The sequence below is a fragment of the Chelonoidis abingdonii genome, chromosome 3 (assembly GCF_003597395.2).
Source record: "Chelonoidis abingdonii isolate Lonesome George chromosome 3, CheloAbing_2.0, whole genome shotgun sequence".
Classification (NCBI taxonomy): Eukaryota; Metazoa; Chordata; order Testudines; family Testudinidae; genus Chelonoidis; species Chelonoidis abingdonii.
The window spans coordinates 20070226-20097066 of NC_133771.1; positions in this window are offsets into that span (position 1 = coordinate 20070226).

Genomic DNA, 26841 nt, shown 5'->3' on the forward strand with positions numbered 1-26841 from the left:
ACTGGGACTTTTCAGCTTGGAAAAGAGATGACTAAGGAGGGGATATAATATAAAATCATGACTGCTATGGAGAAAGTAAATAAAAACGTGTTTTTACTCCTTTTCATAACAATAGAACTAGGGTTACCAAATGAAATTAATAGGCAGCAGGTTTAAAACAAAAGGAAGTATTTCTTCACACAACACACAGTCAACCTGCGGGACTCCTTACCAGAGGCTTTTGTGAATGGCAAGACTATAACAGGGTTAACAAACAAAGAACTAGATAAGTTCATGGCGGATAGGTCTATCAATGGTTGCTGGCCCCGATGGGCAGGGGTGGTGTCCCTAGCCTGTTTGCCAGAAGCTGGGAATGGGTGACAGGGAATGGATCACTTGATGATTACCTGTTTTGTTCATTCCCTCTGGGACACTTGGCTTTGGCCACTGTCAGAAGACAGGATACTGGGCTAGATGGACCTTTGGTCTGATCCAGTATGGCCATTCTTATGTTCTGGTTTTAGTTCCTGTGCCCAGTACCACAGTGGCCCTGGGTTCCTGGAGGGAAATTACAGTAAAAGTTCTACTCAGCCTGTAGATGAAAGTTTTGGAAAATTTAGGTGCTAAACTCTAACAAGTCTATACAGACCATATATAAACTGAGATTTTTAGAGGCTCCAAAATTCACCAAAACTGAGTTGATTTTCATGTGGACAGTAATAGGCACATCCCTGGCATCGGGGTAACCCCCTGGGTAAATTTCAAGTCCCCAGTCCAAAGCATGGGGGTGTTAGTGATTGTCAGTGAAAAGGCTGTATGAACAGGAGCATTTTTCCCTAACCTTCTTCTGAGAAATGACTGAACTATTTTACATGGAACTTTCTGAACTTCAGTCTGAGACAGACATGTGACATGAAACATTTAATCTCAAATGGTTAAGCTTGGCAAAGTTATAAGTAACTGAAAACAGAATTTGATAACTATAGAGATCACTACCTGTTTATGATAAAAAATAAAATCCTCAGAATTTTATTGTCTCCGGAAGATTCCCTACAGAATCGTGATTAGAAACTTTGGAAGAGCTCCCCTACCTCCTACCCGCCCCCCCAAAAGTAGACTGCTACATTGTGGGATAGGACTTTGCAAGACCTGATTCTCACTTATAGTAAAGCTCCTTTATAGTGCCAGAGCAGTGCAAAGGGATCTAGATGTATATGAGAATCAAGCCCTGGGTGTTTATGGTCCCTGTTCCTTTTTTTTTCTCTGAGAGCCAAATGGACTGTAATCCAATAGATCAGCACAGAGGGGTTTCAGAAGGGAGGGATGCTGAGTCAGTGACATGTGTGTCCTCATACCTTTTGTGGGGATCCAGAACCATGAGCCGAAGGGAGTAGTGTTAAGAGACTGGTAGCTGTCTTGTGGGAACATAGCAGCACAAATTACTGCAAGCAGAATTCTCCAAATATTTGTGCATCTTCCCTTTAGTATGCAATTATCAGAGATGAATGGAGAACAGAAATACTATTTTGTGGAGAATTGCCATGTATTGAAATCTGCCTTAATTCCAATTTTTTTTGGGGGGGAGGGGGAACCCAAATCTCAAAATTCTCTGTGAAAAAAAGTTTTAATTGTTTTTGTGCAATCAAACCATTTTCTTTTTACATTTTGTTTTGATTTTTAATATTTTTAAATTCTGCAAATTGTATTTGTCAAATAAATGTGGAGGTTCCAGCATGGCATTGGGGAGCACAAGCCACTGGCTGCACAGAGGTAGGAGATCACTGTGTAGCTCCCACCAAGGACACAGACTCACTGGTGAGGCTGCACCTGACTCTGACACAGCACAAGGACCAGGCCAGCCTCAGAAATACCCAAGGGCCTTACCCCTCCATGCCAGGTGCACCAGGTATGGACAAGCAGGCTCAGCAATGCGGGATCCAAGTGTGGAGGAGCTTAGTATTGGGAGATCCAGGTATGAGTTGTGTGGGTTCTGTGTGGGGTAATCTGGGTGCAGGCGGCTCAGTGGGGAATCCAGGTGCAGGGCGATCTGAATGCACAGGGGCTTGTTGGGGGGTTCTGGGTGTAATGGTAATGGGACACCGCAGGGGGGTCCGGGTGAACGTGGTTGGGGCTCAGCAGGGTGGGGTCTGGGTGTGGGTGGGATAGAGATCAGCAGTGGGGTCTGGATGGGAGAGAGCTTGGAGGGGGTCTAGATGCTGGGGGAGTGAGGCTCAAAATAATGGGGATCCAGGTGCGGTTGGTTGGGGCTTGGTAAGGTGGGGATCTGGATGTGGATGACTTGTTGGGGTGGTCCAGGTGCATGGGGAGTGGTGCTCATTGGCTGGGGTTCTGGGTGCTGGGGGGTGATCCTCAGCAGGAGGGTCTGAGTGTGAGGGAGTCTGGATTCATGCACTGTTTTAGGGGCACAATGGGGATTTAAAGATGCCGTAAAGCAGTATAGTCAATTTTCCCATTGTTCAGAAAATCCTCATCGGCATAAAAATGGCATAGCCAGACCAGTAGTAGCTCCCCTTCACTACCACTATATTGCGTTTCATAGTCAACAATGTAATTATAACAAACATATTGAAATAGATAACAAACATACTGGGAATACATTTTAAAGGACCCTTCAAATTTCCAGTTGAAAAATTTGCACTCATTGGTGCACACAAAAAGTGGAATTTTCATATGTAAAACAGACAATTGTACACGTAAGTGGGCCTTTGCTCTTACAAATATGGAGTGTAATGAATAAAGATGAATTGTTCTTTTTTCTGTGTGGCTGCTGGGCTCTGACTGTTCTTTATCATTTGAAGCCCAAGTTCAGGAAGGCATTTACTTCACTTGACTTCAATGAGACTTCAGTGTGTGCTTAATTGCTATCCTCAATGCTCTTATGAATCAGGACCAGAAAGATTTTATTGTTAGCTTTGTTGCAATATCTTATTGTCAATTGGTGCTATAAAGTGCATATAACTTCCTAAAATCATGCAAATGTTGTTCTATAAAATCAAATGCTTATATTGGCTGGTTAATTGATTTTCAGAGTAAATATGTGACCACCACATTAGCAAGCAGATCTCACGATGCACTGATTCTGCAAGACAGAGAGACGGACACAGAGAAAAAGATAAAACACAAGCAAATAAAATATAATACTGTCATGGACTCCAGTCATTCGCCAGGCTGTACTTTAAAGTACTTTAAATATCACCCCTTTTCATTTACTGCAGCATTTATAAAGATAGAAAATGCTTCATCAGTTTGGCAACAGTTTGTTATGTTTATTAAGTCAAAGCTAAATGTTGGTTGGCATGAAGAACATAAAAAAAAGCAAAAAACCATTAGTATAGCTTCAGTGTTGCTGCTCAGATTCTAATAATTTCCTACATGTAATGAGATTGGGGAATGTAGCGGCCCTTTTCCTGACAATGCTGGCAGCAGGATAGCTTCTACATGCTATTGATTTTTCTTCATTGATTGTAATCTTCTTCTTCCTGAGTGTCTGTCTTTGCTTTGGTGACATATTGCACACTGAATAGTCCCTGAGTAATTCCTGAATGGTTTGGGATCATTTTTATTTTCACAGGACAGTTGAGACCAATGGAGTGATTTATGTGTACTTTGGAAAGAAAAACAAAACAGTATTGCTCTGGGAATAAGTATGGGCACAAAGATTTGAAAAGAATAAAACAAAGCAGAACTCCTCTTCCCCTCCTCCTTCCTTCTCACCATCTTGCCCCCTGTTAACTCCACACTCCAATAATTTCATAAGTATCTGCCAGATCATATAGAGGAGAACAGTAAAGCATAAACAGCTTTCACAGCTGTGATTTCAGCCATGATTGATGATGAAATACCACTGGAGGGATAGCAGGAAAATGAATATTTATTAATGGCATAAAGTGCCTCTGGTTTAAAATCTAAGGAGATCCATCATTTCATATCCATGGGATGTGTGCATTCAAAGCAGAATGTTCAATAAAAAAAAGCCAGAAACCTTAGTCAAAACATAAGTAATTTGAGAGGGCTGCTGACTCAATTCCTTTCTTTAAATGGGCTAACCATGGTGGTTTTCATAAAGATTTTTATTCCCATTTTAGCTACCATTAACATTACATGAATGGTAGATCATAGAGACCTCGTCTAGAAAAATTGCAGTGGCAATTGCTTTAACATATTACAAAAGCACATAGCTATGCATAACTATCATCCATATTGTGCTAACATGTTATTTACAATGATTTTCTGCAGAGGTAAACACTCCACAATTGTCTGAGGTGTAGTAAAAGGCTTTTCTGCCATGACTTCAATATCTGTTATGAATTTTATAAGACTAATGTTTCAGCCAACCTATACCAAACCACCCCTGGTATTTTTGTTTATGTTAGACATGGGCAGTATCATTTTTCACTGAATGGTCCCTAGACTTTTGTAAGTTAAAGAAGACAATTTTCAGCTAACTGGATATGGAAAAGGTTAAATGTTTAATTTGTAAATATTTACAAACACCCCCCTCCTACCCCGATATATATTTTTAAATGCACACTCAAGCAGTAAACATCATCCTATGTTGAGCCATTTTTCTCTGATGTTTTTGAAGCCTGGTATATGGGATGAGTTTGTTCAGACAATAAAAAATGTAGTTGCTGTGTTGACAGCAAAGGAGAAATTGACTGATGGAATTCAGCAGCATAATTTAACATACAGCTTTCAAGTTGGGATGGAAGTTCCAGAATGTTAAACTTTGCTTAATGGATAATGCTGAGAAAACCAGGATTCAGAGGAAGTCTAAAAATGGATCAGAACTTATTCATGGCTAAGAATGTGTAAAAAACTGCCTAATTAACTGTAGGCACTTGGGGTAAAAACACATACATGCTCTAGCTAGCAAAAATACAATTACTAGTCCACATGTCAGAATTCTGCACATAAGAAGCTCCTTTCCATTGTCAACACTACCCAGCCCATACTTCTATCCTACCATTCCTCACCAAATCATTGGGTCCAGTAATGTTGGACACACATGACCTCAGAGCTCAGCTAGTTGTGATAACCATATCATAATGAGAAAGTTGCCTGTATATCAAACATAGGTAACTGTACTGTGCTCATCTCTGTGGTACCAGGCGGCAGTCACTAAGCATTGAGATGGCTGAAAGGTAGAAGGAGGGAGATGTGGAGGAAAAGGGGGATGGATTAGGTCAATGGAAGGACACAAGTGAAGAACCTTGTGTTCTCTCATGTCCCTCATTTCAGGGATTAGTGTTTCTCATTGTCAGTCATTGTGGGGTCTCTATCCCATGCTATGGATATAGAGAGACAGTGTGGCAGACAGATTTGCCCCATGTAGTTTAAAAACTCTTTATCATGTAGTCTAATTTTTAAAAGAAATTTGAAGCTAAATGATTAAAAAAAGAACAAACTGCTACAGAACAACCAATTGTAAAAGCAAACAAGGTTTGCGTGCCTTTGCTGATAAAGTGTGCCGAGTCAGCACACTGGCACCAGTAAGAAGTCATACCTTCCCCAAGTGCTCCACTGTCAGATGCAGACTCCAAGTAAGGATGGCAGTACCCACACCGTGAAAGCAGTCCTTCCTGCGTTAGCTACAGTGCGGGGATAGAGTTCACTTTGCGAAGAGAAATGATAATACTCTGTGCTTTCATCTAAGGATAGCAATGCACTTTGCATATTTTAATTATTTCTCAAATATTCATTCTACACGGGGGGCATACTCCTGGGGAGAAAATCATGTAAGTTTCTCAAAGTGACACAAGAAATCAATAGCATAGGTGGGAATGGAACCCAGGAATATGAACCTTGGTCCTCTGAGCTAAAGGCCTGACGCAAAGCCCCTTGAAGTCAATGGAAAGATTATCAGTGGGCTTTGGATCATGCACTAGGTACTCAACAGCACTAACTTCTTTGGAAAAAAAATCCCATTTCAGATTTAATGGTTGCAAGTGAAAATCTTTAACTAATGATTTATTCCAAGTGATTAAGAGACTTGGGATGTTTTGTACCTGTCTAAAAGTAGTGCAGACTTTTGATTAATTATTGTCACTTGTCACAGCTTCATGTTCTCTGTAAGTGGAGCTCTGGGAAGAACTCTATAAAACTTGGATCACAAGGGCTGGTAGGAAACCAACTGCTTCTTGTGAGCTTGGAGACTCCAGTTCACTTTAGTTCTTGCAACAGATGAACGCTTTCTCTTGAGCAGGTTCTTCAGAAAGTCACCCAGTGCAGCCCTCTGTCTCACTTCTTGAACAGAGGGTAGGAAGGCTACAGACACTCCTCTATCCTAATGCAGTGGGAACAACAGAAACTATTTACATACCATTACTTACTGGTACTGAGAAAGAGCAGAGAGATTCCTGATGGCCATTTGATCTGCCCATAAAGAGGTGGAGAAGGATCTATCAGGCTTCAGAACTGAAGCAAAAATGGGACAGGCCATCTGCTCTGCAAAGGAACTGGACTGGGAATCAGGAGATCTACATTTTGTTTCTGGCTCTCTCACAGACTTGGCAAGTCCCTTTGATGTACCTACTGTAAAATGGGGATAAGAACATCTGTAGAATGAGGATAAGAATATTTCTGTACCTCAAAAGGATTTGTGAGGCTAAATCAAAAAGAAATATGTGCAAGGGGTTTTCAGGTGATTATGGCATATGCCATAGAAAAGCCTGTAAATAAAAGCTGTCCAAGGTAAAGAGATGACATGGGAAGGATAGCTAGTTGAAAGAAGGGAGTGGTTTTTGTTTATTGTGAATGTTTTCTCCAGCTCTGTTTGTTTCTGTTGCTTGTAGTTTGCCAGGGAGTTTCAGGCTCTCTTAATGACTGGTTAATAATATCCAAAATAAAGCAACAGAGAAATGGAAATAACGAAGCTGGATAAGATTCTGTTGCTTTTCACAAGGAAAAAAAGTGGCTTTATTGTGATGCAGGCAGTGAAGCCAGACTTCAAGTCAGGTAATGGGAAATTACCCAGGGTTTTCTTACATTTCTGCTCCAGCATCTTAACTTGTGCGCCCTGCATCATTCTATTTCATGGGCATTGACACTTGGTAAATGAGTTTAAAAACTTTTAAAAAGAAATAAAATACATAAAGTCCTTTTGTTTTTAACTGTTATAATCACAATTTTCAGAAAACCATATCCGTATCCTGGGCTAATGGCATATTATATTGGCATGTCACATCTGGAGAGATCAACCATATAATGTGATGTGACTGGCAACAGCTTTGAAAATTCAAGAAAACACATCCTTTACTGCAGCTGCAGTTCCAAAGGCACTTCTCTCCAAATTCTATAGTATCTAAAATTCTATCCTTAGAGCCAAATCCTGCTCTTTTTAAGGTTAGTGTGAACAAGAACAAGGTTAGTGTGAACAAGAACAAAAACTGATGCTGCCAATAGATATCTGTGGAAATATTTGAGAAAATGTTAATGAGTCCTGAAAGTTTCCTGAATTGTAGTGGAAACAATTAAAATCCAAAAGCTAGTACCAGAAGTATATTCTTCATCATTTGAAAAGTTTTGGTCAACCAGTCTGGAAGCATGTCTTAAGTCAGTGGCTTTCAACCTTTCCAGACTACTGTACCCCTTTCAGGAGTCTGATTTGTCTTGTGTACCCACAAGTTTCACCTCACTTAAAAACTACTTGCTTACAAGTATCAGAGGGGTAGCCATGTTGTTCATCTGCAAATTTGACACCATCAGCTCAGGATTAAACAAAGACTGTGAATGGCTTGCCAACTACAAAAGCAGTTTCTCCTCCCTTGGTTTTCACACCTCAACTACTAGAACAGTGCCTCATCCTCCCTGATTGAACTAACCTCGTTATCTCTAGCTTGCTTGCATATATATACATGGCCCTGGAAATTTCCACTACATGCATCTGATGAAGTGGGTATTCACCCACGAAAGCTCATGCTCCAAAACGTCTGTTGGTCTATAAGGTGCCACAGGATTCTTTGCTGCTTTTACTTGCTTACAAAATCAGACATAATAATAATACGAGTGTCACAGCAAATTATTACTGAAAACTTGCTTACTTTCTCATTTTTTACCATATAATTATAAAATAAATCAATTGCAATATAAATATTGTACTTACATTTCAGTGTATGTACATAGAGCAGTATAAATAAGCCATTGTCTGTGTGAAATTTTAGTTTGTACTGACTTTGCTGGTGCTTTTTATGTAGCCTGTTGTAAAACTAGGCAAATATCTGGATGAGTTGATGTACCGCCTGGCAGACCTCTGTGTACCCCTGGTTGAGAGTGACCAATCACTCAAGATAAATAACAAAGAGTAAATAGTCAAATTGATCAGTTTGCTAATAGTCCATTTGATGAGAGCTGTTCATTCAGACCCTTTGCCGAGTAATGCATAAAGGATGCATTGACAGAATCATAGCCTTAAATGACTCAAAAATAGCAAAAGGGGCTATGTTCCCACAATAAACATTGGCAGTAAATACCTGTGCTGGTCACAGGAGTGATCTTTACACAAAGAATCCCATTGGGTTCATTGGAACCACCCACACAAGGAAGGGTTTCCACGATTAGGCTCTAACTCATTTTTTAATGAACAATGAATGGTTCCAGGTCTATTTACATCCTCCCAGTGTGCAGGTGAAATTTTGGTCCCTTTGAAGTCAATGGGAGCTTTGCCATTGACTTCAATGGAGATAAGATTTCATCCTAAGTGTTCATTAGCCATCTTTCCCACAGATAACAAGCCTTGCAGAGGGGAAATGTGCAAAACTGGACTGTTAGCTTCCCAAGTGACCTTTTACAGATTATTTTGGTCTGTGAATTTAGTCACCAATATCCAAGTTTCACGTTTTTAAGCCTCTCCAACCCCAGTCAAAGGAAAATTCAGGCCATCAGTTTCTGCATGGTTTGTGCCTTAGAGCACAAATCTGCTGTGATCACTTGACATGCAGCTAAAGCTCACTTGAAACGTGGCCCAGATTGTCTTGAAAAACATCCCAGATTCACTGAAGAGTTTCTGAATGCAGCCTAACTCCTATTGGACCTGGTGGGAGTTTTGGATTTCTAATGAAAACTTAGTCCAGTGATTTTGGGTTGCACTGCAAAAGTGTTGCACACCGGTAGCGAATCTATCTAACCTACCCATATCTCTCTCTATCCCATAGCAAAACACTCAGGTCCAGACTGTGACTCTTTTACTCGCATTGGTGAGCTGGAATAGTTCCACTGACTGCAAGGTGTAAGGGGATCGCAGTCTAGTCCTAAGATAATGCACAGTTAAAACAAATGACATAGAACATGTTCACTTAAGGTGTCCTGTCAAGGTTTTTTTCCTCACTTTGAACTTTAGAGTACAAAAGTGGGGACCTGCATGAACACTTCTAAGCTTAATTACTAGCTTAGATCTGGTAACACTGCCACCAGCTAGAAATTCAGTGTCTGGTGCACTCCCTCTCCCACCGACTTTCCCCTCCCTGGGTTGCCTTGGGAGGCTTCACCAATTCCCTGGTGAACACAGATTTAAACTCCTTGGATCTTAAAACAAGGAGGAATTAACCATCCCCCCTTCGTTCCTCCCATCAATCCCTGGTGAGTTCAGACCCAATCCCCTTGGATCTTAAAACAAGGAAAATCAATCAGATTCTTAAAAAGAAAGCTTTTAATTAAAGAAAGAAAAAAGCAAAATTTATCTCTGTAAAATCAGGATGGAAAATGCTTTACAGGGTACTCAGATTCATATAGACCAGAAGGACCCCCCACCCCAGCCTTAGATTCAAAGTTACAGCAAACAGAGGTAAAAATCCTTCCAGCACAAAGAAACATTCACAAGTTGAGAAAACAAACTTAAGACTAATCCGCCTTGCCTGGCTATTACTTACAATTTTGACACATGAAAGACTGATTCAGAAAGATTTGGAGAGCCTGGATGTACATCTGATCCCTCTTAGTTCCAAGAGCAAAAAACTTACAAAACAAAAAGCACAAACAAAGACTTCCCTCCACCAAGATTTGAAAGTATCTTGTCCCCCTGTTGGTCCTCTGGTCAGGTGTCAGCCAGGTTTACTGAGCTTCTTAACCCTTTACAGGTAAAAGAGACATTAACTTTTAACCATCTGTTTATGACATGTCTATACTAAACTCTGCCCCCCACTTATCCATCCTCCTGATATAGGCCTGGTAGTGGGACAGCTTCCCCCCTTAATCAAGAAAGGGTTAAACAGTCTTGTAGCACAATCACTCTCCTCTCCCAACCCCATACGCCTGTGAGGCCTGTCAGACTGGAGAAGGACAGCTCTTTAAAAGGGAGGCCAGAGCAGGGTGGCGCTCAGAGGGAAGCCGAGTAAGAACACAGAACTCCTGGGGCTCCTCCCCAGCCCTCCCCAAAGCAGGAACTGCTTACTGGAAAAGTTGCTGAGGACCCTCTGCTGCCTGGACTCGTTGGAGAGCTAGAAGGACCATCTTTATTTTGATTTTCTTTTTCTAGAGCCCAGGACACTCAGTCTGTGCCCCTCAGATGCTCACGAAGCTCTTCACAGAAATGATCTGCCTTTTACCTTGCGACGAGCAGCAGGGTGAGCTTGGATGATGTTGCAAGCTGCAGGATTATTTTTGTTTGCCTTTTTTGTTTCGGACTGCTATTATGCCCATATGGGGGGAGCTCCTCCTTAAGATTTAAAGCCGAAGGATGGCACCCACTCTCCAAACCACTAAAGCAATGCCAACAGCCAGAGAAGGTCATCTGGGACAAGAGATGTGCCCACCTTCACCCCAAAGGGGCACCCTAGAGGTACCAAGCCTGTTTCCCTCAGCCTTGATGCAAAGTAGGAGACTTTTTAGTCCAAGAGGAGACATTAAACTGAGTATCTTAGAATGAGGGTCAAACAACACTTTGAAAGGAAAGAATCCTGCAGTCTTAACTACCGAGTCATAACCATAACTCTCTAATTCAGAGACATCAAAATAAGAGGGAATAATTGGATTTGTCTCTAGCCTTTAGCTCTTCTAATCTTCATGAGTAGCCAATCAAAAAGTAGTGGTAGGATGTAAATAACAAGTACTTGTATAATTACTGGTTATTAATTCTGTGTGAAATATTCACAATCAAGTTTGAAACTCTTGACATTTAAGGCATTTCCTTTCCATGTCAATGTTGTAAAAAAGTGTGAAATACTTGCAGTTTTGATTCATGAGACAGGACCTTCAAATTTGTTTCAGTGGAGGTCAGTTTTGCATATAACTATGCAAAACAGCCAAAGCTCATATTTTTTGTATAACCTATTATTTAGTCAATGTCACAAAACAGCAAAATTGTGGGTTGCAAAGTCAAGCACTCAAAAGTTAGGAAATGTCGATTTATGCTTGTCTGTGTAACCTTATTTTGTTCCCTTTGTGTGTATACATTATGGTAGTTTTTAATTACGGGACACTGTTTTTTCACACATAACCCCAGTCTCATTCAATGCACAAGTTGGATGCACCAAAGGCCAGAAATAAGTTACACAGGCAACCGTAAATCTGGCATTTCCTGACTTTGTTTCTTTGTATACAATTATGTACATAAATTCTGGAAATTTTTAAGCTTTTCTGGAGATGCGCACCCTCCACTTCCATTGACATCAATGGAAGTTGGGGCCATTTAATGCTGCTGAACACCTTGATCCCAAAGTTCTCAGCACTTTGTTCAAAAAAACTAAGCACCATCATGATGATTAAAACCACTGAAGTTGTTTTTGTTGAAGTCCTTAGATTTAAACTCTTGAAGACTGAAGGCATAACATTCTTAGTAAGACTCTCTTTGGGTGTAGGCCAGGGCAGAGGTTTATTGATGTTCAGAAGGCTCATCACTCCGGCCCCAAATCTGGACGGACCAAGCTAGAACACTAAAGCATTTTTCTTACTCTTATGATGCATAGGGGTTGTTAAGAAGGGGAAGACAATTCTTGCTGCTTTAGAGGCTGGTGTGCCACAGTGTAAATAACAAATAAAGAATTCCAACAGCATTAATGACCTTGTGAAACAAATTTGAAAAATGCAAGGAATTTATGCAGGGCTGGTCTGACACTGTCTTTTTAGGAATCTGCATATCCCATATGGGAAGGGAGAGAGCTAGTGTCTTCTCTTTTGCCAGTTCTGAAGAATCCTGTCATTTAGTAAGTGAGAATTTTTTATTTTAAATCAAAAACTTTGCTCCCTCTGGATCACCCACAGCCCTTTATGTTTCCATGGTGGGAGGGAGAGCGGAATGAGGAAGCTCATTGAGGACCAAAGTTTCCATTAGTTTTCATGAAATTTCAGAGACACAAAATTCTTGTTATTTGCCACTCTCTGTGTCTGTGTGATGAACAGCAGAAAAAAAACCCAAAAACCCTGTTGTGTACTTTTCATTGTAAGGATGCTGCACAAACTATTGATATTTTCGTACTTTTTAGTGCTGGCCCATCTACCATAACCTTAAAAGCAAAAGGCATATTGCCACCACTTTGCGTATTGAGAAGCTGTAGGACTGTGCCAAGCCTCCTACTAGCCGTATTGCTGAAGGTTACTGTTAATTGTCAGTCTGTTAACCTGCCTGCAGTACTCAGAGATGTGTGATGGCTGGATACATAATGCAAGTATGGAAAGCAAAGGATTATGCCGGCTTGATAACTTAAGAACAGGGCTGTGTTCCTTTGAAATTTGAGAAGTCCATACATTTTCGCCAGGAGTGCAGTTATGATTGATTGTGTTCACTGAGCATTTCTGACCTTGTCTTGTTACCATAGAACCCATCCTTTCTGCCATGCTGCTCGCTTCTGCTAGCCATCTCCTTCCTTCTCTATTAAGATTCAGATATTCTGCAGCTACTCTCAACCAGTTTGAAAAGTCACATTCCCTCCTTCCTTTCTGCTTAGGACTAGATCGGGGTGGCCAACCTGAGCCTGAGAAGCAGCCAGAATTTACTAATGTACATTGCCAAAGAGCCACAGTAAATACGTCAGCAGCCCCCCATCAGCTCCCACCCCGTCACTCCCAGTGCCTCCCACTCACTGGCAGCCCTGCCGATCAGTGCCTGCTCCTCCCTCCCTGCACCTCCAGATCAGCTGTTTTGTGGCATGTAGGAGGCTCTAGCGGGGAAGGGGGAGAAGCGAGGGCATGGCAGGCTCAGAGGAGGAGGTGGGAAAGGGTGGAGTGGGGGCAGGACCTGTGACAGAGCCAGGGGTTGAGCAGTGAGCACCCCCGGCACACTGGAAAGTTGGCACCTGTAGCTCCAGCCCCGGAGTTGGTGCCTATACAAGAAGCCAAATATTAACTTTTGAAGAGCCGCATGTGGCTCCAGAGCCACAGGTTGGCCACCCCTGGAATAGACTGTGCCTTGTAGACACAGTCATGAGTGTGGTGGCACTGTGGAATTGCTGTACCCCATGGAGAATTTCAGGTAGGGGACTGTGCCTTAGAAATTCTCTTACTGAGATCCTGTTGTGTGGTGAAAGTTGAGACTGAAAGGGTAAAATCCAACAAAGTTTTATTAGGCCAACAATCATATTACTCCTTAAGCAGTTGCTGCAGCAGCTCCTGACCCCAGCTGTGACACACACAATAACACACACACCGTCTTCCTGTCAGTTTTTCTAAACTCAGAGACAAATGTATCTAGCAACACCACATTTTCCCCATTTTAAGAAGACACTCAATCTTACAGAAATAATAATAACAACTTATTATATCAATATACACCAACTGAATAATCAGAAAACAATCAATAACTCAGAAGGAATGGTTATGTAACTATAATTAAACTTTTAGTTGCAAGTGAGGACTAATCTCCTTTTTTGTTAATAATTACATGAGTCTTTAGTCCATATAGGAGTTCATCTGACTCTGATAGCATCATCTGTCAGTCTCAATGTCCTGCTGGTTATCCTGATTGTCGGTGGCAAGGTAAAATTGGACTAGTTAGATAGTCTGAAATCTCTGCTTTGCTCTTAGTAAGCAGGTGCAAGATGAATAGCATTCCATACCTGAACACCTGACAGCTTGTAAGAATAAAGCCCTTTTTTCACATCACTTTTCAATGGACATGTGTACTTTTATGTAAGATTTCAGGTTTTCATATTCTTACAAACAAGCCACATTCAAATTCTGGTTCCTTGTCCCCACAACTTTTATCTGTATGTGTCTGTGTCATATTTTTGCTGTTTTGTTGATCTGTTTGTCTTATATGTGGCTGCACAGATATCAGAGGTAGGCCCCTATAATCCAGCAATGTTTTGGTTAGTATGCATCTTTCTACCATGCAATAGTTCCACAGGTGACTTTGCATTGTGGCATGGTGCTTGCCTGCAGATTTATAAGAAATCTGTAATGAAGGTTGTCCATTGCTTTTCTTGACAATGCAGCTGTCTGCCGACTGTCTTTCAAACTTCCATTGAATCGTTCAATTTCTCTGTTACCTTGAGGGTAATACACAGCTGATCTCCTATGTCTAATATTCCTCTCTGCGAGAGAAGTTTCAAATGCCGATGAGGTAAACAGCATTCCGTTGCCTGATACTAATTCTTCTGAGTTCTCTTCCATGGTAAAGACTGTCAACAAGAACTTGATCACTGTAGCAGAGGTTGACCTGTGATGTAAACACCACTTTTGGCCATTTAGTGAAGTGGTCAGTCAGGGTGAAAGCATAGCAACAGTCACTTTGCACATTGTCAAATGGACCAATAATATCAATTTGCAACCTTTTCCCATGCTGCATCTGGCAGAGGAATGGTGGCACATGTGTCACCACAGTTTTGTTGTGTAACAGGCAAGTAATGCGTGTTTTTACAGCTGCGTCAATTTGAGCATCCATTCTCGGCCACCAACACACATCCTGTAGATGCTGTTTCATTCTAACGAATCCCTGGATGCATGTCATGTGCCAGGTGCATGAATTTTGGCTGCAGTTCATCTGGCACAATCAATCAGTAAGTACCTCATATGATGCATCCATCTTGTACAGAAAGTTTATTGCATACACTAAAGTAGGGTAGCAAAGCTGGATTAAGGCATTTGGGGTTGTGTAATCATGTCGTCATCAGCAGTTCTCAAACTTTTTGTTTAATCAGGCATGCTAAGCAAGCAGCTTTGAATTGTCCTTGTAATTTGAGAGTGTCAGTTATAAGTGTCATTACTTCTTTGTCACCATCCGTCTGTACATTGGGCAAAGGAAAGTGTAGATGGGCTGGGCTCACCCCTGCGGCGCCTCCTGCTGGTGACTCCTGGGAATTAGCTCATTCCAGCTCTGGAGCGCCCTCTGCAGGCCAGTAATCCGCCTGGCCTCTGGCCCCCATGTCCCTCCCTGAACCTGGTGTCCTTTTACATGGGGTGCTGCCCCCTGGCAGTAACCCCTTTCTCTCAGGGTCTCCCCTCCTCGGGGAACCATCACCCTCTATCCCTCCCTTGCCTCAGTATATGGCTACTGCCAGTCATCATCTAGCCTCACACCCTGGGGCAGACTGCAGTATCAGCCTACTCATCACTGGCAAGGTTGGATTTGGTCATGCTGCCTTGGCCTACCCCTGGGCTGCCCTCTGCAACCCCCAGTACCTGTTAGCCCAATGCTAGGCTGCAGCCTGGGGCTTTCCAGGCTAGAGCTCCCCAGCTCCTCTGCCTTTCCCCAGCCTTGCTTCACTCAAGTACCTTGTGTCTAGCTCCCTGAAGCCAGGCCCTTCTCCCTCTACAGGCAGAGGGAGACTGTTTTTAACCCTTTAGGGCAGGAGCAGGGGTCCACCCTGCTACAGAACGGCAGGCAGGACAAGCAATCAGCTGTCACATTGCTAATTCCTGGCCTGTACTCTGTCATATGTGAAAACAGTCTTGCTGACCAACCACCAATTCTTCTTTCTGCTTGTCTAAGTCCTTCGGATGCTAATACTGTTGTCAAAGGGCTGTGATCTGTACACAATTTGAAAGTATAACCCCAAAGGTAAGTTCTCTATTTTTCTGCAGAGCATAGACAAGCATCTCCTTTTCAACAGCGGAATACTTCCTCTCAGCTTCTGTAAGTGTTATTGAAGCAGATGCAACAGTCATCTGCATGTTGTCATCATGGATCTGAGTAAAGTATTGCTCCCTACCCATAGTCTGAGGCATCTACAGTTACAATTGTGGACAATGCAGGGTCAAACAAGATAAGTGCTTGGCTATTTACAAGCAAATCTTTCACCATTTTGAAACTAACATGTTCAACAGCCATCCATGGCAAGCTTGAGGTCCCAGAGAAGTGCTAATAAGGATTATATGATTGAAGTGTGGTTTGGAATAAACTTAGCATATCATGATGTGAGACCTAAGAAAGCATCTAACGCTGATAAGTGTCTCAGAAATGGCACTTTTATAACTGCCATGACATGGCCTGAGTCTGGTTTCAGTCCACTTTGTGAATTTATATGTCCCATAAACACAACTCGATCTAAATTGGCATTTGGCCAAATTTCAGTTTCAGCCTAGCTGTTTTACTATGGTGTGGAGATGTGTTTTCTGTTCCTTCTGAGCCTTCCTGAACACAGTATCATCATCCAAACAACACTAGACTGGTTCTTTAGAATCACTGACTTCATTCTTTGGAAACTTCTGGGTACCAATGCAAGTTCATAAGGTGCACGTTTAAAGGTGACTAGTCCATCATGCATAATAAATACAGTGAGGTCTCTGCTGTCCTACTGTAGCATAACTTGGTGAACTACACTCTGTAGAAACATCTTTGTGCCATGAAGTTCTGTGAATGCTTCTTCTGTATGTGGGAGTGGATGGCTGTCAATCAGGATGGTTATATTAGGCTTTCTTAAGTTTTCCTAAAGATGAATACCTCCAGTCTTTTCTGTCGCCAGTATCGGTGAGAACCCTTTCAGATTATGGACTCTTTAATAGTACCAATTGGTTCTTTTTAAAGCTCTTTTGATATAGCATCCCTAGACTGAGAACAGTAGACAGCACAACTTCTATCATATGGCTGTCACATTAGGTTGAAGTTTAATTCTGTGAACAAATTTTGTGAACAAATCCTCATTAAGATGGTACAGAGGAGTTTGTGTTGTAGTGGTGCCAGGTGGAGTGGAAGCCATGTGCCCACTAACTACATGCATGTTTAGTGTATCAACAAATCTCTGCCTAACCTAGGAGCACCCCTGTGCACAGTATAGAATTGCACCGGCATGCAGTACATACCAAAAGACACAGTTACAGGTAAGCAATCAAGTGCAGAAATGCGGTTCATCAAGTAGCACACTAGGGGTAAGGTTGGTTCAGCAAGGGGCGCACATCCAAAGCATTGCAAGTAAATTGATTCAGGTAATATAGATAGTATTGATTCAGGTAGTACAGACACTGCTGAGCCAGTGTCCAACATTAATTCCACCACCTGGGGCGTCCCTTCTGCTTTAGCAGAAACATGAACAGTGCACATTATTTTATCTGCAACGCATGTGGAGCTGCTTCCGTCCACACTCAAAACAGTAACGTCAGGCTGCCTATACTTGTTGATTAGGTTGGTTGCTTTGACATACCTTAGCAAAATGTCTCGTGTTTTTGTGATGATTGCACTGAGCTCCCTTTGCAGGACATGCTGTGTAGTTCACAGTACGTTGGGCACTCCACAGTAGTAACATACTTTTCCTTGTGTGTGTTTTGAAGTCACTCAGCCAGTGACTTCTGATCTGCATTGCCCTTGTAACTTTTCAACTGCCTTGTTGATGTCTGTAGTATTTACACGGCTTAGTTCGCACCTGCTCTGCCTGGATTCATTATTTTTGCCTCTGCCATAGTTGACAACGTGATTAGCAATGGTTATGGCTTTCTGTAATGCCAGGTTCCATTCAAGTAATAGGGGTTTCTAATACAAGGCACAAATGTTTTCTCCACAAGCTGATCTTGAATCACTTCATCTGCCAGGTTGCCAAAATCACATGTGACAATCATTTCCCTCAAAGTAGCAATCTACTGATCTGTCGATTCCCCTAGTTTCTGTTCCCGCTGGCAGAATTGATAGCATTCAGCTACCACACTTATATTAGGCACAAAAAAATTCTTTCACACAGTGAGTGCAGTATCATATTAATTCTCTAGGAGGGGAAGAGTATGAAATATATGCAGCCTTTTTGCTCCAAGACAGTGAATAAGCAGAGCACTTTTTTTTGCTTCAGAAGGTACTGACATTAATTGCAAGGACATCGTTCTCTCAAACCCTCTAATCCAAATATTAAAAGCAACTGGAGGCTCACCTGGGCTTTGAAGAAAGGTGCAAGTGGATTCAGGGGCAGGAGAGGCATCCTCATCACCAAATTGTTAAGTAGTGGAAGTAGATACTGAAAGAAGGAAAGGCCCCTGTCCCCCCCACCACATGCTTCCTGCTTCCTGTTAGTTTTTCTAAACTCAGAGACTACAACTCCCCGCCTGCAATACTGGATCTCAGTGCACATGCTACACCATTTTGTTAGGATAATGCAAACTATTCCTGCTATGTGCCCAGCCTGCTCTCTTGGAGAAATTTGTTTCCACAAGCATATGCCAGGAACAGTCTGTTCACATACCGGATGTTCAATTATCGACCTCCATCAGTGCCTCATCTTGTTTTCTGAAAACCATAGATCCTGGGTAGGCATCTCTTCAACATCCTCCACCGTGAAGACTGATGCAAATACAATATTTAGGGCAGTGTCTTTACATTTTTATTACTCAGGGCCTCTGAAGTGGATTTGGAGCTACCTGTAATAATTCTTGAATGCTATGTAGTTGTCTGATGGTTGTAAGGAGAGCTTACTGTATCTTGACTCAGTTATTGGACTGTTTACTGTTTGCATACATTGAGTGAAAGTCTGTCTACACGTGCAGGCAGGAATGAGGACAAAAGCACAGATAACTTCTAATCTTAGAAAACACCCAGGGCTATTGACTTTAATGTTGCTACCTGTGACTCCTGCTGAGGTGCCCGAACCAGTTCAGCCAGGCTAAGAAAACACAAGAGAACAATGAAACTTGGGTCTGAATTTAAAAATGGAATCTCCAAGACAGGGGAAGGCTAAGGTGAAACCAGATTCCAGAGATGGATAACATAAACCCACTTAGCACGCTAGGTTAGCTAGGCATTTGTGCAGATATTCTGTTGTTTCAACAGCCCTTTTGTCTTAGGTTCTGTTTTGTTCATACTATTAACATGAAATAATATTTGCTTTAAGAAGGCTGTTTTAATTAATTGCATTCACTCCTTGTCACAAGTTCCCAAAGGAAAGAATTGCAGATATGGTACCAAGATAGACTTGCTGGGCAAGCATGGTTTATCCACAGAATACTTACACCTGGTCTAAGTGTGGGAGAATCACAGGATTCCACCCCAGGGAAGGTAAAGGAATGAGGGAGTGCACCCAGAGAGACAAGGGAAGGGGTCACAGCTTCAGCTAGCTCTGTAACCATGATAGGCTCAATCATAGTTATTTTTTGGACCAATTCCCATGTGCCACTTCTACTCAGCTGAGAATAGCATCTCATCTTGTATGCTCCAGAATCTAGCCATTCCTAGACAATCTCTTAAAGTGTCAAGAAATTATATCTCTAATCCTTGTTCTCTTGTGACATTTTAATCAGTTTATTGTATGCAGGTAGTTGAAGTCACCCACTATTACTGTTTTGTTAGATTTTAGTTGCCTATTTTGAGTACATGACATAGGGAGAGATCATGTCCTTTTCCTGATAAGGAGGGTTGTGCTATCACCCTATTCACCCATTTAGAAGTGTTACATCATTAACTACTAGGGAATTGTCTAAGTACAGAGCAACTCCCCCACTTCTATGACCCAGTCTGTTGTTCCTGGTTAGTTTCTAGCCTGATATTACCATATTACACTGATTTTTATTATTCCACCATATTTCAGTAGTGCCTAGATGTTGTGTCAAATATTCCACATTCACGTCCTGTAGGTAAGGCACCCTACCCAGCTATTTTTTGCCTGATGACTGAGTCCACTACAGCCACAACCTGTATGTCTCACAACAGCAACATCATATCAAATTTTTATCATGTGAGTACCTCTTTCTCCACAAGAAGGTGGATACCAATGAAGGGACCAAAGAGATTTAGACAACAGTGTGCCCTTGTTGCCAAGAAGGCTAATGGCATTTTGGGCTGCATTAATAGGAACATTGCCAGCAGAATGAGGGAAGTGATTATTCCCCTCTGTTTGGCACTGGTGAGGCCACATCTGGAGTATTGCATCTGGTTTTTGACCCCCCACTACAGAAAGGATTTGGACAAATTGGAGAGAGTCCAGCAGAGGGCAAAGAAAATGATCAGGGGGCTGGGGCACATGACTTACGAGGAGAGGCTGAGGAAACTGGGCTTGTTTACTCTGCAGAAGAGAAGAGTGAGGGGGGATTTGATAGCAGCCTTCAGCTACGTGAAGGAGGGTTCCAAAGAAGATGGAGCTAGGCTGTTCTCTGTGGTGGCAGATGACAGAACAAGGAGCAATGGTCTCAAGTTGCAGTGGGGAAGGTCTGGGTTGGATATTAGGAAAAACTATTTCACTAAGAAAGTGGTGAAGCACTGGAATGGGTTACCTAGGGAGGTGGTGGAATCTCCATCCTTAGAGGTTTTTAAGGTCAGGCTAGAAAAAGCCCTGGCTGGGATGATTTAGTTGGTGTTGGTCCTGCTTTGAGCAGGGGACTGGACTAGATGACCTCCTGAGGCCTCTTTCAAGCCTAATCTTCAGTAATTCTATGAACTGTGGATAAATATGTGAACTACTGAAAACTTTTCTGAAGAGAACTACCTACCCACCCTATATAGAGTGTGTCCATCACTAGTTAGCACCAGATTTTTCATTTGCCTAGTCTGCAGCTGCCTGTTCTTGTAGGTTAATTTTGTTGCAGGACCTTCTAAAAATGATGCCATGAATAGATTGTTGATGGACTGTGTCTAACACACCTACAATTGTTCTAAAAGAAATACCATCATAATTGGTGCTTGCTAGTTTGTACAACCCCTGGGAGCCAAGGACCTTCTTCTTAAAAGAATTCTATAACAATTACACCCGGGGGCTGTGTGTATGTCATGATATAAAACACAGTCTGAATTAATTATTTAGTATGGGCAGCCCACTTTGACTTATAAGCTATAAAAAGCCCGCCTGAGAGAGAATTAATTATTGCTGGAAATAACATATAATTACAATGTTGCAGAGAAAAGATAAGAATTAATGTGCCAGGTGTAAGTAGATTAGACTAACTTGACAGAAATGAGCAACTAAAAAAGAATTTATAGATGAGAGCTAGAGCCACTGCACCCAGAGTGACTGAAAAGCATTACTGTGTGACAGCTGCTTGGTGGTTTATATGAAATGAGATGTTGGCTTTAGTTTCGTTCCTCTCAGACAGGTCCCCACATCACAAATCTGACACCAAAATGGAATGGATTGAGAGTCTCAGCAGGGAAGTGAGGATTGAATAAGCACAGAGGCTGAATTACACTAGTTTCTCCTATGGGAGGAATCCCTTCAGGTATGGGTTGAGGCACATGGAAATACTGGTGGGGCAGTTATGGAGCTGTTTGTAGTCTGCCTGCTGTCTCTGTTCTGTGGGTATAGGACTCTAAACTCCAGAGCTGTCAGTTAGCTCTTTTTATGAGCACTACATGAAAACTGCACTCATCCAAGGGAGATAAAATGAAGTGAATGCAATGTGAACTTTGCTATTGTAGCTGGAGAGACAGTGAGGGTTGGCATGGGGGAGGAAGAGAGAGATGGGATGAGGAACAGAGGCAACATTTATGGTAGAAAGGTATGAAGGGATCTGCTCCCACACTGACACGACCTAGTGGTTGGGTAAGGGAATGCTCAATGTTTTTCTGTCTTGGCACCCTTTGCTGAAGGCTGCTCTGACTCTATACTGGTCTGCCCCCTTCTGGCCCTCTGTCTGGGTCACAAGTTGAGTCCACCCCTTTTGGAATATGTTAGGCACCCAACAAAGGGTAGTTCCACTGCCCAGACTTCACCTGGCTGAAGTCCTAAAGTCAGACTCTCTGGGATGTGGGGTCTTCCTAGTTTTGAGTCTCTAGTATCAGAGAGAGACTTTCTGGCTCCAGCACCATTAGTGGGTAGGGAGGGGAACCTGGGCCCAGCCTCTCCCCTAGGTTCCGATCCGGGGCCCAGAGATAGGCACTTAGTCCTGCAACCTGGAGTTCTATGTAACTGCTTCCCAGTCTCCTCCCAGAAGCAGGAAAAGCAAACCTAATAAACTTCATTGTAGCCCAAATATTAGGGGTTCAGATAAAGTGGACCAAATCTGAACCATTCTGGGTTTGGGTTTTGCAAAACCTTACTTTCATTTTTTTGCAAAAGCCAAATCCAACTATCTCAGAACATCTCTAATATTTAGCAAACCTGGGTGGTTTATAGTTCCACAGCCAAGCCATGTAAAATTTACAGATTTTTGAAGTTTAATACAAAACCAGGTTAATTTTGGTGGTTTTGACTGAACTGTGCTGAGTGTTTTTGGGTTAAATCCCAAAATTTCAAATGAAACTCAAGGTGCTGAGACATGATATTTCTGAGAATTGCATATTTCTTCTTGATAGTTAACTGGGGTTAATTTAATAGCAATGGAGGCATAATTTATTGCTTTGCGGAGATTGCTTGATATAATATATATTATGGCCTGAACTGATCCACTGTGTTCTGATTCTGTGTTGAGCCATGTGAACTCATGACTGATTGATTCATTTGAAAATTCACAAATTCCAGACCATTATGGATAGCTTGATACAGAGAGAGAATGGAATGCAAAAACACCTTTGTCAATATTATTTAAAGTTGTAATGACAAACACAAAAAGTCAGGAAACTGGAAGTTAACACTTTTAGTAACATTCTCAAATTATTTTTTCTATTTTTCTAAACAAACTGCTATTCACATAACCAGAGACAAAAAATAGTACATATCTTTAATGTACATAGGTTAACACAGATATTTTTACTTCTGCAGCCATAATATTGCATGATAGTGGGGTATTTGCTTTTACAGAACTTTTTTCTTTTAAAAAACAATCCATGCTTAAAAATCTTTTAATTTCAGGTATTGCCTTTAATCTCTGAAGTCTGCTGCTCATTGAGATGAATGACTTCCCATCTGATCACTGTTAATTTTGACTGTGGACAGTCTTCCAGTAATTTTCCTCACTATAGGAAAGAGGGGGAGAACCTGGATTTTGCAGATTATTATACAATGCAAACACAATGATAGGAGGTCACTGAAAGGGAAGACTATCATTTTCCCTACATCCACAATTTACTTTTGGTAATGAGGTTAATATTCTTTTGGGAAGGATTTTGCAGTATGTGTTTCAATTAATCATTTACAATTCCTTTCATGGAGGCAAAAGACTGAGAGTATAGAGGAGTTGGATAGAGAATGTAGTACAGAGAAATTGGATAATATCCCTTTAAATAGTTTGGATATGCTCTAGTAGACCTCTCTGTTTTCTATTGCAAAAGCCACTAAAACTTAACAAAGCAGTTGTGTATATGTGTAGCTAGGCCTCCTATGTTTGGGTATAGTTTGCAAACATATATCAGAGGGGTAGCTGTGTTAGTCTGGATCTGTAAAAAGCATGCGTCTGATGAAGTGGGTATTCACCCATGAAAACTTATGCTCCAATACGTCTGTTAGTCTATAAGATGCCACAGGACTCTTTGTTGCTTTTTGTAAACACAGTTATTGGGAATCCAGCTATGTCTATGTGGGTTCCCCGTATTCTCAATATTACATAGCTAGGACTCAACAACATTGTTGCCTGAGTCTTCTGGTCAGTCCAGGCCAGATACCGAGATGATGGACATTAAGGGTATGTTCACACTGCAATTAAACCTCCCACCCAGCTAGCCCAGGCCAGCTGACTTGGGCTAAGGGGCTTGGATGAAGGAGCTATTTAATTACAATGTAGGATTGGGCTCAAGCCCAGGCCCAAGGACTCTTGCGCGAGCCCAGATGTCTACATCGCAATTAAACAGCCCCTTAGCCTAAGCCAGCTGGCACGACCCAACCACAGGTGTCTAATTGCAGTATAGACATACTCAATGTGAGTTAAAAAGGAGGTGGGGCTTCTTTAACATCTTTTAAAAAATCTTAAATTCCCACTAGAGATACTCAGAAATTACTTTTTAAAAAAATATTCTACTTACTTCCTGAAAGCAAATGAAGGCACCAAGCTCTTAATGAGATATAAGTTAACACTAAGCATTTTTCAGATTTTCTTATTGTGGAGCAATCATTTTAGCGAAACTCCAATCAAGTTACTGCTGAACAAAATCAGTGGTTTCACAGTGACAAGTTCTTGCACGTCTGCTGTTCTGCAATGCACAGGCAACTGATAATGAAGATAACTGAAAAAATGAAGAATAAAGACTCTGTGCATATGTTGCCTTACTACTTCATTTAACTGTTGTTTTCTTGTTATATTTGTTGGGGGTTTTTTCATCAGCAGGCAAACAAAGATCCCAGTTCTCATGGATTTTTTTGAAATACTACACCCACCCCGCAGCCTTTTGACTAGATGACTTCAGTCATGTGTTTAATACCTTAATGATTTTACCGAACACCCTTCAGCATCAAATATCCTAAAGCACTTTACAGATGACAGGTCCAATATTCAAATGCAAGTGAAAAGTTAGTTTAGCATGCAAAAATCATGACTCGGGTGACAAATATTATGAGATTTTAAAAATATAATAAATTTTGGGTTCTTTCTATTGCTCTTCTGGTTTTCACATCTTTAGGGAATCCCTGTGTTACATTTCCAAGCTTTATCTTGCAACCATGAGGGCTAGAAACAGTGTGGGGGTGGGGGGTGGGGAGGTTTAATGAAAGCTGAGATTCCTGCATAATAACTTGTCTCTAGGAGCTGAAGCCCAGATTTTAAATGATATTTAGGTGTTGCGACACCTACATGATTTAGGACCCTAAATCTCATTTGCAGACAGGATTTAGGCACTTAGGAGCCAAGGTCTACTCAATAGTTAATGGGATTTAATGCCTCAGGCTTTAAGAAAAACACCAGCTATTGCAAGTCTCACAATAAAGTCACAATAGTCGGCAAAACTTCTAACTGGCAAAGTTCCATATTGGGGAACACAAATGGATATGGATAACACCTTAAGTCTCTAGTGGTCTTTTGAGTGTCCAAGTGAGGAATTTTGGTAATTAAGCTATATGTACAAGCTTTACAAGTTGTCTCCCTATATAAGTGTGTGTATGCATATCCCTACAGAGAGAAGGGAATTCATGTAAATACAGTAACTTCAGGACCAAAGTTGCCCTGAACCCCAATAGGACTAGAGCTCTGATTTTGGCTCCACTTGTCACAGCAACAAGAACTCACTTTTCAGAAAGCAGCTAACAGAAATTGGGAAAGGTCACCATAGGCCTCTTGAATGAGTCTAAGGTGAGGGAAGCTTTCCCAAGAGGAGAGGCAGCAAAATGTTTGGGAGAAGTCACACTGAAGTTTGGGAGAAATGCAGGGGTATTGGAGGGCACATCTAGCTCTCTTTGCTTATCCTCTGCCAGCTCCCAACACAAAGGATGTAAGACTCTGGATGAGACTAAAGACCAGGCCAGAGAGCCTTATCAGGACAGAGTGATACTTCTCAGAAACAGATGGATCTCTGCCGCCAGCACGGAAGACTAAAGTGGTAAGAGTCCTGGGTAATCTTGTGCCACAGTTTAGAGCAGGCTCCACAAACTCATCCTTGCATGGGGGTTCAGTGGTTGCTAGCTGATCTCCACCCTGACACTGCTTTCTGTGCCCTCACTGGATTCCCATACTCATGTCAATGGCCCCCATTGTTGAGTCAGGCATTATTTTGGGAAAATTATGGCATTTCTGCTCCTGTGGTGCATAGGGGGTGGCATGGAGCTTCACCAGAGAGATTGTTCCTCTGGAGTAGAGTGAGGGCAAAGCAATAACCATACCTACAACCTGTCCTTTCCCTGCACCATTGTCAGCACCTTGATGCTCAGGGACAGAGAAAGAACTCTGGGCAGTCAGGGACTGCTAGGATGGGAGATTCTCGGGCAGCCATATTCCGCCAACATGCTACAGGCCCAATCCTGCAGTGCGATCTGCATGGAGGCAGATGTTTGTCTTTATATCTATCCATTTATCCCAGTACTGATAGGGCTCTCATAACCCACTACCTGAGCACCTCACAATCATTAATGGATTTTATCCTCCCAATGCCTCTGTGAGCCGGACATATTATCTCCATTTCACAGATGGGCCTCGGAGGCAAAAGATTGATTAAGTACTTGCCCAAGGTCACACAGGAAGTCTGGCTGACCCAAGAATTGAATCCAGGTCTTCGGAATGGTAGCCCTGTCTATGAACCTATCTTTCCTTCTTTCTTAGACCATGGGGACCTATGCAATATTCTAATGCACACTGAATAAAAAAATTCTTCAAGCACTTCAAAGGCACCTCATCCTCGCTGACAACTCAGGCCATAAACAGCAGCAATTTTTAATAGAATGTGCATTTAGTTAGCTGAGAGGTGGAAATGATTCTGACAACATGTGATAGCTATGGGTATTGCTGGTCTCACATGACCCAATAGATTTTTTTCTTTTTTGCTTCCAAACAGCAAAATAGATTTTTTTTAAATCTTCAAAAGTTTCACTTTTGAGTAGAGGGAGAAAAGAAAATTCTACCGCAGACATTTTTTGGTGTGTTTCTTAAAGAGGTCTAATTCTCTGAAAACCCTTGTAATGAAAAGATTCCTCAACAAGAACTATGGGGTAATAGCTGTGATGCTAAATGCCTCTAGAACTGATCCCTGTTATGTGGATGGAAGGGTCCTTCAGG